Source organism: Notechis scutatus, chromosome 5, assembly GCF_049901735.1.
Source record: "Notechis scutatus isolate UNSWTSFEM ecotype Mainland chromosome 5, rNotScu1.2, whole genome shotgun sequence".
Taxonomy (NCBI): Eukaryota; Metazoa; Chordata; class Lepidosauria; order Squamata; family Elapidae; genus Notechis; species Notechis scutatus.
The window spans coordinates 80,828,942-80,843,026 of NC_142013.1; positions in this window are offsets into that span (position 1 = coordinate 80,828,942).

Consider the following 14,085-nt stretch of genomic DNA (forward strand, 5'->3'; position numbering starts at 1 on the left):
TAACAGCATCAAATCCTTAAAAACAATAAGAAAAGGCAGCTTGATGAAAAGGACACCAAGAGGATCCCAACATAATTGTTAGTTTTGCTAAATGGTCAGATCTGATTTAAATATATGATTTTTTTTATATATTAAAAGAATACTTTCTTAATGTATAATATACTAGGGCTGAAATGTCCCAGTTTAATTTTTGCTTCAAATTAAGCTCTCATGTTTTAAGAAGTAATTATATTTTTTTATAATCATGGGGTTTAAATCCATGTTGATTTTCAATATAAATAATCAACTTGTATTCTACACTCTGTCACGATCCAGATTACTGGAATCAATACAATCTGAATAGTGACAAAGTGTAGAATAAAAGTTGATTACTTACACTGAAGATCAACCTGCATTTAAGCCAACAAATAGGAATAAGGTACAGAAAAGATAGGAAATGTCTGTTTCCACAAGCTTGAAACAAACTTAACTTAAACAAACTTAAAAAGTAATGATTTTTCACATATTTTCCATATTTATTAATCAAATGTATAGAAGATTGGTAAGGATCATTCTAATATATGACGGTTAAAATCACTAACTTTCCCTGTCTGTTTTTCATCAGGGCAGGGATAGAAAACATTTGTAGAAGGTATTCCCAATATATACTTGGATTCTAGTAAATGATGAAACACCACTTAAGAAACAAAAGAAGGATAGTCTGTTTTAGTCAATATTAATCCCAGAACAGCTCTTAATCTTGTGGGGGGAAATTGTCCAAGTCTTGTTTTGTGATCAGTTGATTAGGATTATTATTCAGCCACTGTCTTTCAATTAGATTCTCTTCAGTAAGTAACTTATTGTAATATTCCCATATTAAAATATCTAATGGCCTGTCTTTTTTGGTGAAATCCATGTCCAGTTTCTTTATTGTAATGCTTCGATGGTTGTTCTCTGAACCTATTGGTTTCCATTTTCTCTGTTCCTGAGTGTTATCCCATACAAAATCCCAATTTATCTGACATTTCTGCCCTATCTGTTCCTGCAGTCTGTCAGAGTAATAGTCCTGTAAATGGCAGACTCGTTCTTGTTTTAAAGTGGCAACTTTCTCAAGAAAGAGCTTGACCTTATCATTTAAAAAGTCATAATTGTGTACTTTTAAATTTTTACTCTTCCTGTTGCATATTTCCAAAGGTATGTGGTCCAAGTTCAAGAAAAGACTCCTTGAATTTGGTCTCCATTTGTGACTTCTGCTCTTAGCATTTGGGCATTTTTCTTTCGAAAAATCCCCTTCTGGACATCTCAGGGATGAAAACATACTAGGATCTGTAGCCTGATGTGCTGAATGCAATAGCCGGGGGGAGATTTTTGCAAAGCCATACTTCACACTGGACAATCTGTCATTTTCTTGATGACGGGAAGTATGGGGCCTTTTGCCTCTAGCAGTGCTGGCAGGCTGAATAAAAACAAGCTGACCTTCAGAAACACCTTTCGCACCTGAGGTGACTCCCGTCGGACATCGCAGTTGAGCATTCATTTCCACTGTAGCTGGAACGGAATTCTGTTGCCCTTTAATCTCAGCTTCCTTACCTTGCCAGATTTTGTAGCTGCTGTGACTGTTAGTGACAGAGACGGCAGCTTGCTGCTTCTGAATTCTACATGGAGCTGAAATCACTCGGGAGGCTTCTGTTTTCTGCAGTAGAATTCCAATCGCTTTCTTACTATCGTCGGTCACAACAGAATGCAGATTTGGAAAGAGACTCCGAGAGAGTTGTTTGACGAGCTCCCGATCACCAAGTAGCTTGGCATGAGCCACTTCAGATTTCCTGAGCTTCATGGTGAATCGGTTGTACAAGATCCTTTGGTCGAGAATTATGGAATTTTCAGCCTGTTTCTTCATGGAGTTTAGAATCCTAAGCTGCTTGTTTAACAGGATTTCTTCTTTTTCATTGAAAGAGGAAGCCAGCTGGGATTTCGCTCCCATCTTTGAATTTAGCTTTTTCATCCATCATGAAACGGGGAGCCTGGAAATTTAAATCTGAAGCCACAGCCCACGCTTAGGTTTTATAATCTTTTGACTGCTCATTCTTTTCACAGCAAATCATATTTAGCTTTCAACAATGTGTTAACTGGAGTGAGCAACGTGTTTTTGGACTTCCCCCCCCCAAGACTGATTGTGAATCACAAGAAACCTTGACCGGCTATATCAACAGTCAAGGGTTTGTTGAATAGATCAAGTTCCTTATCTTTTGTTGTTAAGGAAGCAAAAATGAAAGCCGCCTCTTGAAAGATAATACCTGGGGTGGGGTATTTATTTGAGTCCTGCCATGAAAGACCTTCTGCAGCTAGCTAACTATTGGATTTTGCAGGAGTATGCTACCGTTTTCTGTAACGTTAGATTAAAGGTTATACATTAGATTTCATTTTTTAAAGAAATTGCTCCAATTTCAAAGATCAAGTCTTGCAAAGTAGAAGAACTAACCTATGTATGTATGTATATGAATGTAAAGAAGCCATACCTTTGGCTCTAATTCTAAATCAGTTCCCCTTTATTTCATTCCTGGTGATTTTGTGAAGATTTAAAAAAAAACCAATAGCGTATGGCTTCACTAGGAATCAAATAAATGACGGTTAGACTTGTTTTAAGTTATAGTAGTTCCTAGACCAGCTGGTTGACCTCGGCGACACTTGAGAAGCAAAACAGGGTCAGAAAGAGCGCCAAGACTAAAGGCTAGATGGGGAAGTGCTGGGAAACATTCAGAAGAAGGCAAGGACCTTAAAAAACAGAGCCAATTTGGTATAATATTTTAAGGTGTTGAACTAGGAGTAAGGAAGCTTGAATTATAGTCCTTGGACCCAGAAGCCAGCGTATAACTTTGGGACAATCTCTCTTTCTTAGCCCTAGGGAAAAAAACATTGAATCATTACCAAAAGATTGCCAATAAAACAGGTGATTACCCATCCAAGTAATCACCAGGAGCCAATATTGACTCAAATAACTATAACAACCATAACTCCTAACAAATGTAATGACTAAAAATGTTTACCCACCCCCAATCCAAATAAACTGCTTGGAGATCTCTGAGTTTCTGTAATATAAAACCTGGGATTTTAAAACAGTAATTAAAAAGGGAGTAATAAACCTTCTCCACCCACAAACCTAACAGTACTTCCATTGAGGGAGTATGTGTTTGAAGTCAAATATAGTAGATGTCTTCCCATTTGTTTATTCCCCTCCCTTTAAAGAAATTGAGCAAAGGATGCCATATAAACATCATGCAATAAATTATTTTATCCCCCTTCTCTTGACATTCTCCCCCACTGTTCAGTAAATAAGCTTTTATGCATTGATTCCCTTTCTACTTTAGCACCCTGCTTGCAGATCAAATTGCACGCAATAGGAAACCAGCCCTTTTAATATAGAATTGCTGGAAGGGGTTAAGAAAGCCAGTTAAGCCACACTCCATTGCCTAGCAGTCATGAACAAATTGACTGTGTTTATGAAGGCAAGGGAGGTGTAGGGAAGAAAAGAGGGACTAGATAAAGTGGGACATAGAAAATGAATTGCTTTCGGTGTAGCCTCAGGCAAGGAGAATTTTTCCATGTTCTTTGACAACTTGTTCAGATTTCTTTATGATGTGCTGATTGTTTCATGCCAAGACAAGTGGTCCTATAGATCAGAGGTCCCCAGGCCCATGGACTGGCACCAGTCCGCGGCACGCCAGAAATTGGTCCGCAGAAACAAGTGAAACCTCATCCATGAAATGCAGGCAGCACACAAAGCCACACCCCCTCCAATCTGGAAAAACCCCTCTCCACAGAACTGATCCCTGATGCCCAAAAGGTTGGAGGTCGCTGCTATAGATCATTATGTTTGTTTATATGTGGCTTATGGGTGAGACGTACTTTGAAGGTGTAGCTTTCAAATTTAAGTTTGCATGTTTTGTACCAAAAATTCCTTCTATGCTGCATCATCTTATTCTTTCATTGTGGTGAACAAGGGGTGAGGGTAGTGACAGAGGTGGTGATGACTTGCACACACAAAAACTATATTTCAAGCTATTAAGTGATATTTTGGTTTTGGGAATGTATTGCCTTGGGCTTACTGTATGTATAAGGGAAGCTATTAGGACTGTTCAGAAAATTACTACAAAAGTATGAAGGGTATTAGAAGACCTTTTTCTAAAAACACTATAAATATTCTGTTTTTTAACCCAGGCTATAAATCTGGGGTATGTAGCTTAAAGATAACTTATTTCCTTTCCCTCTGTTTTCTTGAAACCTATGAAATTTGACAGAGAGAAATGTGCCAGACTTTGAGTGCATACAAATATTAGCGGAAAGGGCAATCAGTTGGTTTGTCTGCTGTTTCACTAGTTTCAGAGAAAAAATTAGTATTAAATCCTGAAATCTGTACATGTCCCAGATAGACAGTTTCTTGAGGTGGAAACTCTGTATAACTTTGATATGGCAAGCTCACTAACCACCTTGAACATCTTACACCTAGTAAATGGGATTGGGGAGGGCATGTTTACCACTCCCCCTCTGTGACAATTTTAATCAAAGGTATAAAAATGTGTCCCCCCTGGACCATTGATAATGAGAGCAAATGAATAAGTCTGCAACGCGGTGATTTGTTTCATGTTGATATGAAAGTTAGCATGAGTTTTTGTGAGAGCTCATGTGTAACAGTACATGTGCACTTCTGTACCTTATTGAAGAGGGGAAAGATAATCTGTGGGTAAGACAGAAGTGAGGAAGGGCTAAAATGTGGCTTGTACTTCAACTTTAATTACAACTAGAAACATTTTAATGATAGTTATAATCAGAAAACTAAAAGTCATTGAAATTGCCCTCCTTTCTGTCCATCCAGAGAGCCATTTTTATTTTAGATCCAGGTAAAATCATGACACAGTTGGGAACAACTCTATTAAAGAGGTACTTTTTGGACATCTCTTAGACCACACTGAAAAAATAGAAGAGGCTGGAATTAACTTCTAAAATGCCTTTTTGAAAAGACTAGAAATTTCAAGGCTGTTTTGAAAAGCATTCTCATTTTCATGCCTTGAAAAATCAAACGAATCTGGGGAAGGGGGGAATAATTTGTGTAGATGGAAATATTCAAATTCCCCTTTCAAGAGAAGTGTAAGATTAATTTGGAATCAGAAGTGACAGTAGCAGTAAAAAGGGTGGTTTTTTATGTCTATCATCAACAGGTATTGGGGAAAGAAATTAACCTTCATGGAAGCTGTTTGGAAGAATATGACAGGAAATTACCATCACTGAGCCACTTTGAAGACTTAGGCAGAATTGCAAAAAAAATAATAATAATAACAGCTCATATGCTCTGCCTAGGACAGATTTTAAACAGCTCTTTTTAGATCAATCTCACTTCAGAAAAGCAAATAGTAATAAAAGTCGACCTTAGAGTCACTTTCTTTTATCTTTACATCTCCCTTCAGTTATTATTTATTTCTGCAAAAGGCCCCCATCACTTCCTGTTTCAGGAACCTATAATTTTCTTGAGTTTTCTTTTTAGAGTACTTTATGGATTATTTCAATGGGAAATTAAGTGTAAATTAAATTTATACTGCTTATGAATTATGTTACTGGCCAGAACTTTTAAAATAGGCCTTTCACCTTTGATCAGGGACTTTTAAAAAAAATGTACAGAGCAAGCGTATCTTTTTTTTTTTTTTTTTTTGATCGTATTGTGTCTTAATTTCTAGCTTTCACAGCTACGGAATTCTAGGAGTTAAAATCCACATATCTTAAAGTTGCTGAAACATTAGACTAATACACTCTGGGCTTTTATCATCTTTTTTTGTCTCAATTCTTTCTTATCTGCTTCTGTGCAGTTCAGGTTTTCAGATGAGTTGCTCTTTCTTTATCATAGAGAAGAATAGATTACCGATTAGCTGTAGATGGACTGAAGTTGCTAATGAAGTTTCCTGAACAAAGCTTAGTTTATTTTGTTTCATGCAGGCACCTGCTCCAACAATACTTTAGCAGGGCTATTGTTAAAGACATGGAGTTACTTGCCAGGACACTGTCAATCCCTGGCACATTCTGCTGAAGGGTTTCCCAGTCTAGTGGTTCATCTGTCTTCCTTCAGCATGCAAATAATGGCAAAAACATGGAAAAGCTGTTTGCTTTGCACTGTCTGCCTTGTGTAATGGGCAAGAGAGGCAAACAGTGATCGTAATAATGAAAAGAGGACTCATTAAGCAGATCTTGCTCTAGGCCTCTCAAAACCTAAAGCCAATTCTGTCTAATATGGGCCATTTATCATCTTTTCTTAAACATAAATTTAAACATTTGAAAGTCTTACTTTCTTCTAAATGGAACAATCATTCATTCTGTATGGTTGATTTCCACATTTCTGTCTTCTCTCCAAATGTACAGTAAGGAGGCAAAAGGTTCTGACTAAATGTATTTCAATGAATGCTAAATTTGGCCACTGCTGCCACTTGTTCTTCAAGTAGGAGCTTTGAGTTTAGAACCAAAGATGTTGTGTCCCTGGAGTCAGAGGACTTCCATACCCACAGCCACTCTATCATCTTGCCGAATTCAGTCTGAGCTTGTTCTCCCTCATCCAGACTTCATAATTTTCAGACATCAGAATAGGGCACTATCACAACCTCTGCTTAAAAATATCTGGGTATCATCAGTATGCTTTTAAAACCTGGCCGTCTTGTCAACAGCTCACCCAGCTGTTTCATATATACTGTATGTTAAATAGTAAGGATGATTGCATTGGCCCTTGCAATACAATTGGCTGAAGGACACAATGTTTTCCCACCACTGCCTGCATTGATTGGAACCTTTAGGGGAAAAAAAGAATAGTCCATTAGGATACTTTGATCAAAAATATCCAAAGCCATGAAGTGGTCTACCAGGAATACAAATGATTACCTTGAATACCTCACAGGTTATCCATAAGACCGATCACTGTGGGCTTGCTAAACTTTCCAGGCCTTAAACCCGACTAAAGAAATTATTTTACCAAACCTTAGAAGCTTTAGGCTTCCACTTAAGAGAGACTGCTCGCTGTTGAGTTTCTATGAGACTTAATCATGCACAGAGGACCATAAGGATCAGATTATCAACCTCATGCAACCCATTGACTCTTCAGAATCAATAGGAGAACCACTTGATTCTGACTGGATATTATATTTGTTATTCTTATACAATCTAAATAAAGGAATATGAAAAACAGCTTCAAGCACCAAAATCAGGAGAAATGGCTTCTGTTAAAATAAAAATGGATGAAAGATGTCATAATTAGAACCACCTAAATTAAAAATTTGTAACAAAACAATTCAATTCAATTGAGATTCTCCACAAAGTTTTCTGTTGCTGATCTTTTGGAACTGAATGTACATATTATTGTATATTTGGGGGAAAAAACGTTACAAAAAAAAATCCTAAAAGAAGGAAAAAGCAAATTCTTCCATCAGAGGTGTCCATGGGGGAAGAGGGGAGAGAAGAGGGCAATAATAAGTATGCAATATTTGTCACATGATTATAGCTACCATCTTGATTTTTTTACTATCCACCCCACCTCACCCCCACAAATGTCTCTGTTATTAAGAAAAATGCTTGATCATATTCATGAAATCATGGATCAGGCTTGGTTTGAAAGAGTTTTTACTTTTCCTTGCATGAAAACTATTCTCTGCAGACTTTAATGAAAAGGAAAATTTCAAGGTGTTGAATAAACTGGTGGTTAACACAATCTAGCCAGTATTAAACTACTGTTCTGGGTGACAGTATGGCCGCCTCTAAAGCGCATCTGCTGGTATAATACTGGCCTCCTTGTGTAGTTGGTTGTTCACTCTGAGAACTAGAGCCCCTGGACTAGGTGGACTGATCCAGCAGGGTACTGTTTATTAAAGCAATTCCAGTTCATTTCAATGAGAAAGATGCAGATTCTTTCACCCTTCTGCAAGTATATGGAAAATATAATTAAACCCTATGTTTTATTTTTCTACCAGTGTAAATCCATCAGTTGTAAGCAGCCATAGATTTCCTTTGTCACTTCTGTTTAAATGATAGTATGCATATAGAAATAGGGATGCGGTGGCTCAGTGGCTAAGAAGCTGAGCTTGTCGATCTGAAAGTTCGAATCCCTAGCGCCACATAACAGAGTGGGCTCCCGTTACTTGTCCCAGCTTCTGCCAACCTAGCAGTTTAAAAGCATGTAAAAATGCAAGTAGAAAAGTAGAGACCACTTTGGTGGGAAGGTAACAGCGTTCCATGCGCCTTCGGCGTTTAGTCATGCTGGCAACATGGCCACGGAGATGTCTTTGGACAGCGCTGGCTCTTCGGCTTTGAAATGGAGATGAGCACTACCACCTAGAGCTGGAAACGACTAGCATGTATGTGCGAAGGGAACCTTTACCTTTTATCTATGCATACAGAGGAAAAATATGTACAAAAACAACAGGCTTTTTAACACAAGCATTATAATAGACTGTTAAAAACATATTTTGTTTTCAAAAAGCAGACTTTATGGATACATGTTTTCACACGGTTTAGACAATAATTTTTAATACATATTTAAAGTGCTAGATTCAGATCCTGAATTATTGAGTTGCAATTTTACAAAAAACAACTAAGTTAATAACATAGTATTAGCTGCCTGGAGTCGCCAGAAGCAGCAAAATGGAGGGTATATATAAATGAAATAAATAAAATAGTAATCTTATTCCCTATATTGCAACTGGGGGATGGATTGAGACTGGTTGAGAATAACAGAGGTTTAGTTAAGCCCAGCTTCTGAGTTTGGATCAGAAGTAAGAATCAAATAGATATTCTGTTTTCTAGCTCCATCTTTTTAGCCAGTACAGAAAGTGGTTTATTTTTGAGATGTAGCCAGTTTCAAAAGAACATTTGCCAACATTTTCCCAAAATGTGGGGGGTGAGGGAATACTGAATGAGGTAAGTTGCTGTTTCTGCCTTTGGTCAGAAACAGAATTCTTGATGATGGGGTAAACTGATCTCTTTCTAAATGGTGAGTCGTGACTGTTCATTCTCTCTCTTTCATCCTTTTCAAAACATCTTAGGTCATCTTAATTTCTGTCTGTGATTTTAACTGGAAGAATTGTATTAATTTTAGTTTGAACATCAGGAGCACCAAAGCAACATCAATTAAAGCCAAAGCCCCAGCCAATGGCAATTTCCAAATGTCAACTCCCTGCCAGCATAATCCATGGCCTTGTTGGTTTGAAATTTGGGAATTGAAGGCCAGAACAAATTAGAGATGCTGCTCTAAAGAGCCGACAGTAGCAGCTGTCCTCATTAATCTTAGGGTTGTGCAAAGCACACAGAAGAACCCTTCCCCAAAGCATTAAAATCAGGACAAGAGCTCCAGCTGCCTTTGAGCCTCATATCGGGTGAGTGGGGACAGAATAAACATCCCCCAAAAAACATATTCCCTCTCCCCCACAAAAAAATCAGCAAAAGCATTTCCACAGCTGCTTACCACTGCTCAACTCATGTATATTTACTGCATAGATTTACAAGAATAAAAACTTGGCATTTCATCAGGCCTTTTCACTGGGATAAGAGTAATAATAGGAGATTCATTTTTGAAATAAGCATACAAATACTTCATTCATTGTTCAGGCCTCTATGTATTTGTTTATTACTATTATTATATAATGCTTAACTATAAAAAAAAACTAAGTACTTCACAAAACATATTAATAAAAACATAATAAAACTACATTCAGCCATACCAAAGTATATAAAATACTACACATTCCTAAAATAAGACATGACCTTCCATGAGTTCCTGAATCTCAGAAGTTTGCAGTTGAGTTCCCAAGACTTTGAATCTTGAATGATTTTTGACCTTCATGCCCTAGAAATGTTCTCATTTAGTATATGAGCCTTGTGGTTATTGGCTTCTCTCAATCAATCACAGTCTGATATATTTTGGTGGGCCCTTGCTTGATCTGGTCTTTATTTCAGCACAGATGAGACTTGGTCTGAAAAGGGGGGATTTTAATATCTGCAAGATCATTTCTTTGTCAGCTTGGATCACAACATCCCTAGGCATCTAATCAATTCAGAAAGTTTCCGGAAGACAATGGAGGAATGACTTTACTCCATATTTGGCCTGCTTGACTATGAAAAGTGGGAGCAGCCAAAGCATTGGATGAAATCACTCTGGCAAGTCCTTTGTCAAATTCACTGATCCCATGCAATGAAGGCAAAGATGTCAAAAGTGGGCACCACTGAGCATTGGAAAAAGCTCAAGTTTGAGCCTACCCAGATAATCTAGAAGCTACAACTGTGCAAGCCATGATGCTAGATTTCTCATGGAACAACCCTCAAAAAGGTAACGAATAAGCCTTATCCTGAAATCACTGCACTGCTTCCAATACGCTTCCAAATCCAACTCTTTGAAAGCCCTTTATGGTAGAGATTAAATCAGGCCACACTTTTTCTGTAGCAAGTTCTCTCAATTGAACTTTTTCCCCAGAATACTCTCACCACAGAGTTACAGACAGCTCCAACCCTGCAGCCAGTTTCATACGTTAGAATTTTTTGGCTCTTTTATTTATGATAATACTTATCTGCTATTTATGAATATTGTTGTTTTACAATGTTTTTGATATTTTGATTATGGCTTTATAGTAGACTATTCAGCGCTTTGCAGCATTAATTCAGCACCAGAAAAATAAACACAGATGGCTGATGCTTCATTTAACATCTTTATAAACATAATAAGTAGATTTTACAAACCAGTTGTAGATTTCTCCAACATGGAGCAAACTCAGACAGAAACATGTTGCAAGTAACACTCAGCAGAGCAGAACGGAGAGAACTTCCAGTTTCACTTTAGTTCAGCAGGCAAGCAGAGAAGAGAAGCAGTTTCATTTCAATAGACAGACTCAGAGCTCAACATAGCTGCAGAGCTTAATATAGAGCCATGCCTAGGCTACTTTTAGTTTCAGTTTCCAGCCTAGTCTAATTCTAGTTTCAGTTTTCAAAACCGTCCTCATTGGCTGACTTAGTTGCTATGCCTATTCATTGGCTGATCTTGTTACCAAGCTCTATTCCAGTTCATGAATATACTCTGACATTCCTCCCTTCATAACTGGAAGAGACATAAATTCAATTACCTTTAATATCTTCAGATACCTGTATTTAAAGAACCACATTCACAGTTCCCTCCAAATACCTAAGAATTCCTTTTTTTATACCTATCCAATGTAATTGCGTTGATCCCCACCTTTTAACTTTCCAGTGGATATGCAACTATCAGCCTTGCAACTCTTGAACCCAAGACCCTTCAATGCCTTATCTAGACATATATTCCAATTCCTGGCTGACTGCTTCAGCCCATAAATGGCCTTGTCCAATTTATATACTGTGTTAGGCTTTTTACTTTCATAACCTGGTGCTCGAACCATGTAAATTTCTTCCTCTAATTCTGCATTGAGAAATGCAGTGGTTATCTCAAAATGCCAAATTTTATGGCCATGTGCTGCTGCCAACGCTAGAGCCAGCCTGATGCTCTCACTCTTTACAGTTGGCGCGAATACCTCATCATAGTGTACACTTTTCATCTGTGAAAACCCCTGTGCCACTAACTTTGCTTTATATTGTACTTCACTATTGGGCAATACCTTTTTCTTGTATGCCCACTTGCATCCTACAGCTTTGCTACTCTGTGGCAAAGTCATAGATGTGAACACTTCATGTTCTTCCATGGATTTCATTTCCTTGTCCATGGCTTCTTTCCACTTTACTTGTTCAATTTTAGGTAATGCCAATACTTCTTTGTAGTTCCTTGGCTCATATCATACATTACAGACTTTAACTTCACTAGCAGAATACCTGTCAGGTGGAATCCCCTTGTTCCATCACTCTGACCTGCATGGCACTGACTGCTCCTGTGTGTCAATCCTCCCTTGCTTCATATCTTGTCCAGCCTCTCCTCCCTGAACACTGCCACCATCGCTAAGTGAGTTACCATCACTGTGAGTTACCGTCATTAAGTGGATCACCATCACTAAGTGAATCATTCCACAAATTTGCATCAATTCTGTTCCAATTTTGTTCTGCAAAACTTGCAGACCTTAAAAATACTATTCTTCTGCTCCCATCACTAAAGCGATAACTTTTTGAGTCTGGCTCATAGCCCATAAACCTGAGCTTTCTAGCCTTTGGTTGCCCTTTCTTCTAATTTCTTTTGGAATATGTACCCACGCATTGCTTCCAAACACTCTTAAATGTGCTAGAGATGGTTTTCTCCATATGAAGTATCTGAATGGAGGAACTCCACAACCTATTAACTACATAATTAGCAGTCAATATGGCTTCACCCCAATATGACCTGCTCAGACCAGAATCCGATAGCAGTGAGTCCTTCATGGTTTGCAAGACTGCATTCCATCTCTCAGCAACCCCATTCTCAGCTGCTGTGAAAGGATTTGTGTGTCTGTGTTTTATTCCTAATTGTGCCAACCACTGTTGAAAACTTGTTGACATGAATGTGAGCGCTAGGATAAGTGCATTGTACTAGTTTAATCTAGAGATAATGAGGATGTGGATAACTATTTCTGAGAGGTCCAGATCCAAGATACTACACAATTGGCATACTGATCATGACTTGGCAAAAACAGTCCTGGCCATGATTTGCACCTAATGGTCTAGGTGTAGTTGTAAGTTAAAGAACTTACCTAAATGGCAGATCTGCTACTCTAGGGAGAGCACTATCCCTCTAAAACACCTATCATGTAACTGCAGGACACACAGTCATTCCATTGAGATAGCATTCAATTTCATTTTCTTTCATCCCATTATAGAGTGATTTATACTTAGAGACATCAAATAACTGTATATCAGCAGCATACCAATAGTACCTCAATCTAAATAAATTTAGTTTCATTTATTTTATTTTACTCTCCCAGCAATTTTATGTAGATATAAATGAGAATATTACATGCTGTGGCATCCAAATGGAGAGCCTAACGATCTGACCATTCATCCCCCACCAGTATTAAATGGTACCTCCCAGAATGGTACCTACAATGGAATCACTGTAGAATCCCCATTCCCGAACTCTCCAAGATGGTCTAGAAGGATAAAATAGTTCAGGCCATCAGAAACATCTGAAGAGCTGCCCTTCCATCATCCAGATTCCAATAGCGGTCAACCATGAGGGCATTTGTGTCGGAAGTACCTACCAAGGAACATCTGGATTGAAAGGATTAGCCGGTGACATCACCATTGCCAAGGGGACCTCCGAGGGGGTTCCTTTCATATCCTTGCTGTCCATGCCCAGAACTGAACCATGACTATAAGAGATTATAGTCAGCTTCATCTTTGCAATGAAGCTCTACCACCACCTTCCCAAGAATGTTCCCAAAAAGTGTAGATCAGAAATTGAAGTTGTCTAACATTGTATAATTGACAGTGGGTCCTTTCAAGAAGCATATACTCTATCAGGTTCCACCCTCAAAGAAGCATTAATCACCTCTTGAACTCATAGCCCACAGGTAGGAGAGCTCATGTTAACCTTCTTAGTTCTTTCACATTTGTCAAAGTAGCATCCAACTCTAAGCAAACATGAGTGACTTTGTCAGGAAATTGTTGAGCATGAAGCCCATTAGGATGTGAGTCACAAACAGGGTTGCTGGATGGATTTTTCTACGGTTGCAATTATGACAGAGAAATGTGGATAGTTTTCTGTTGCCCGTGTCTGCATTTGGCCAAATCCACTCTCTGTTTTCCATCACACACATTCTAGACGACATCTGCTAAATTAAGGTTTAGACATCACACATTAAGGTTTTTTTTCATGAGCAAAAAAAGACATAATGTGTAAATAGATGCATTATATTAATGGAAAAACTGCTGTTTCAGGGAAGGAAATGGGCAAGTCATGTTGTTATATTTATGCATCCGTATCATAAAGTCTGTTCCATTCAGAGAAGTTTCTCTTGGCAGCAGGTCTTGTTGCAAAGCTATAATGATAAATGTGATCTATACAAATATCTAATAATAAGATGTGATCATCATCACTCATAGAAAATCTTCCCCCGATACAAAATAAATAAAAGAAATGTGGAAATCTATCTCTAAAAA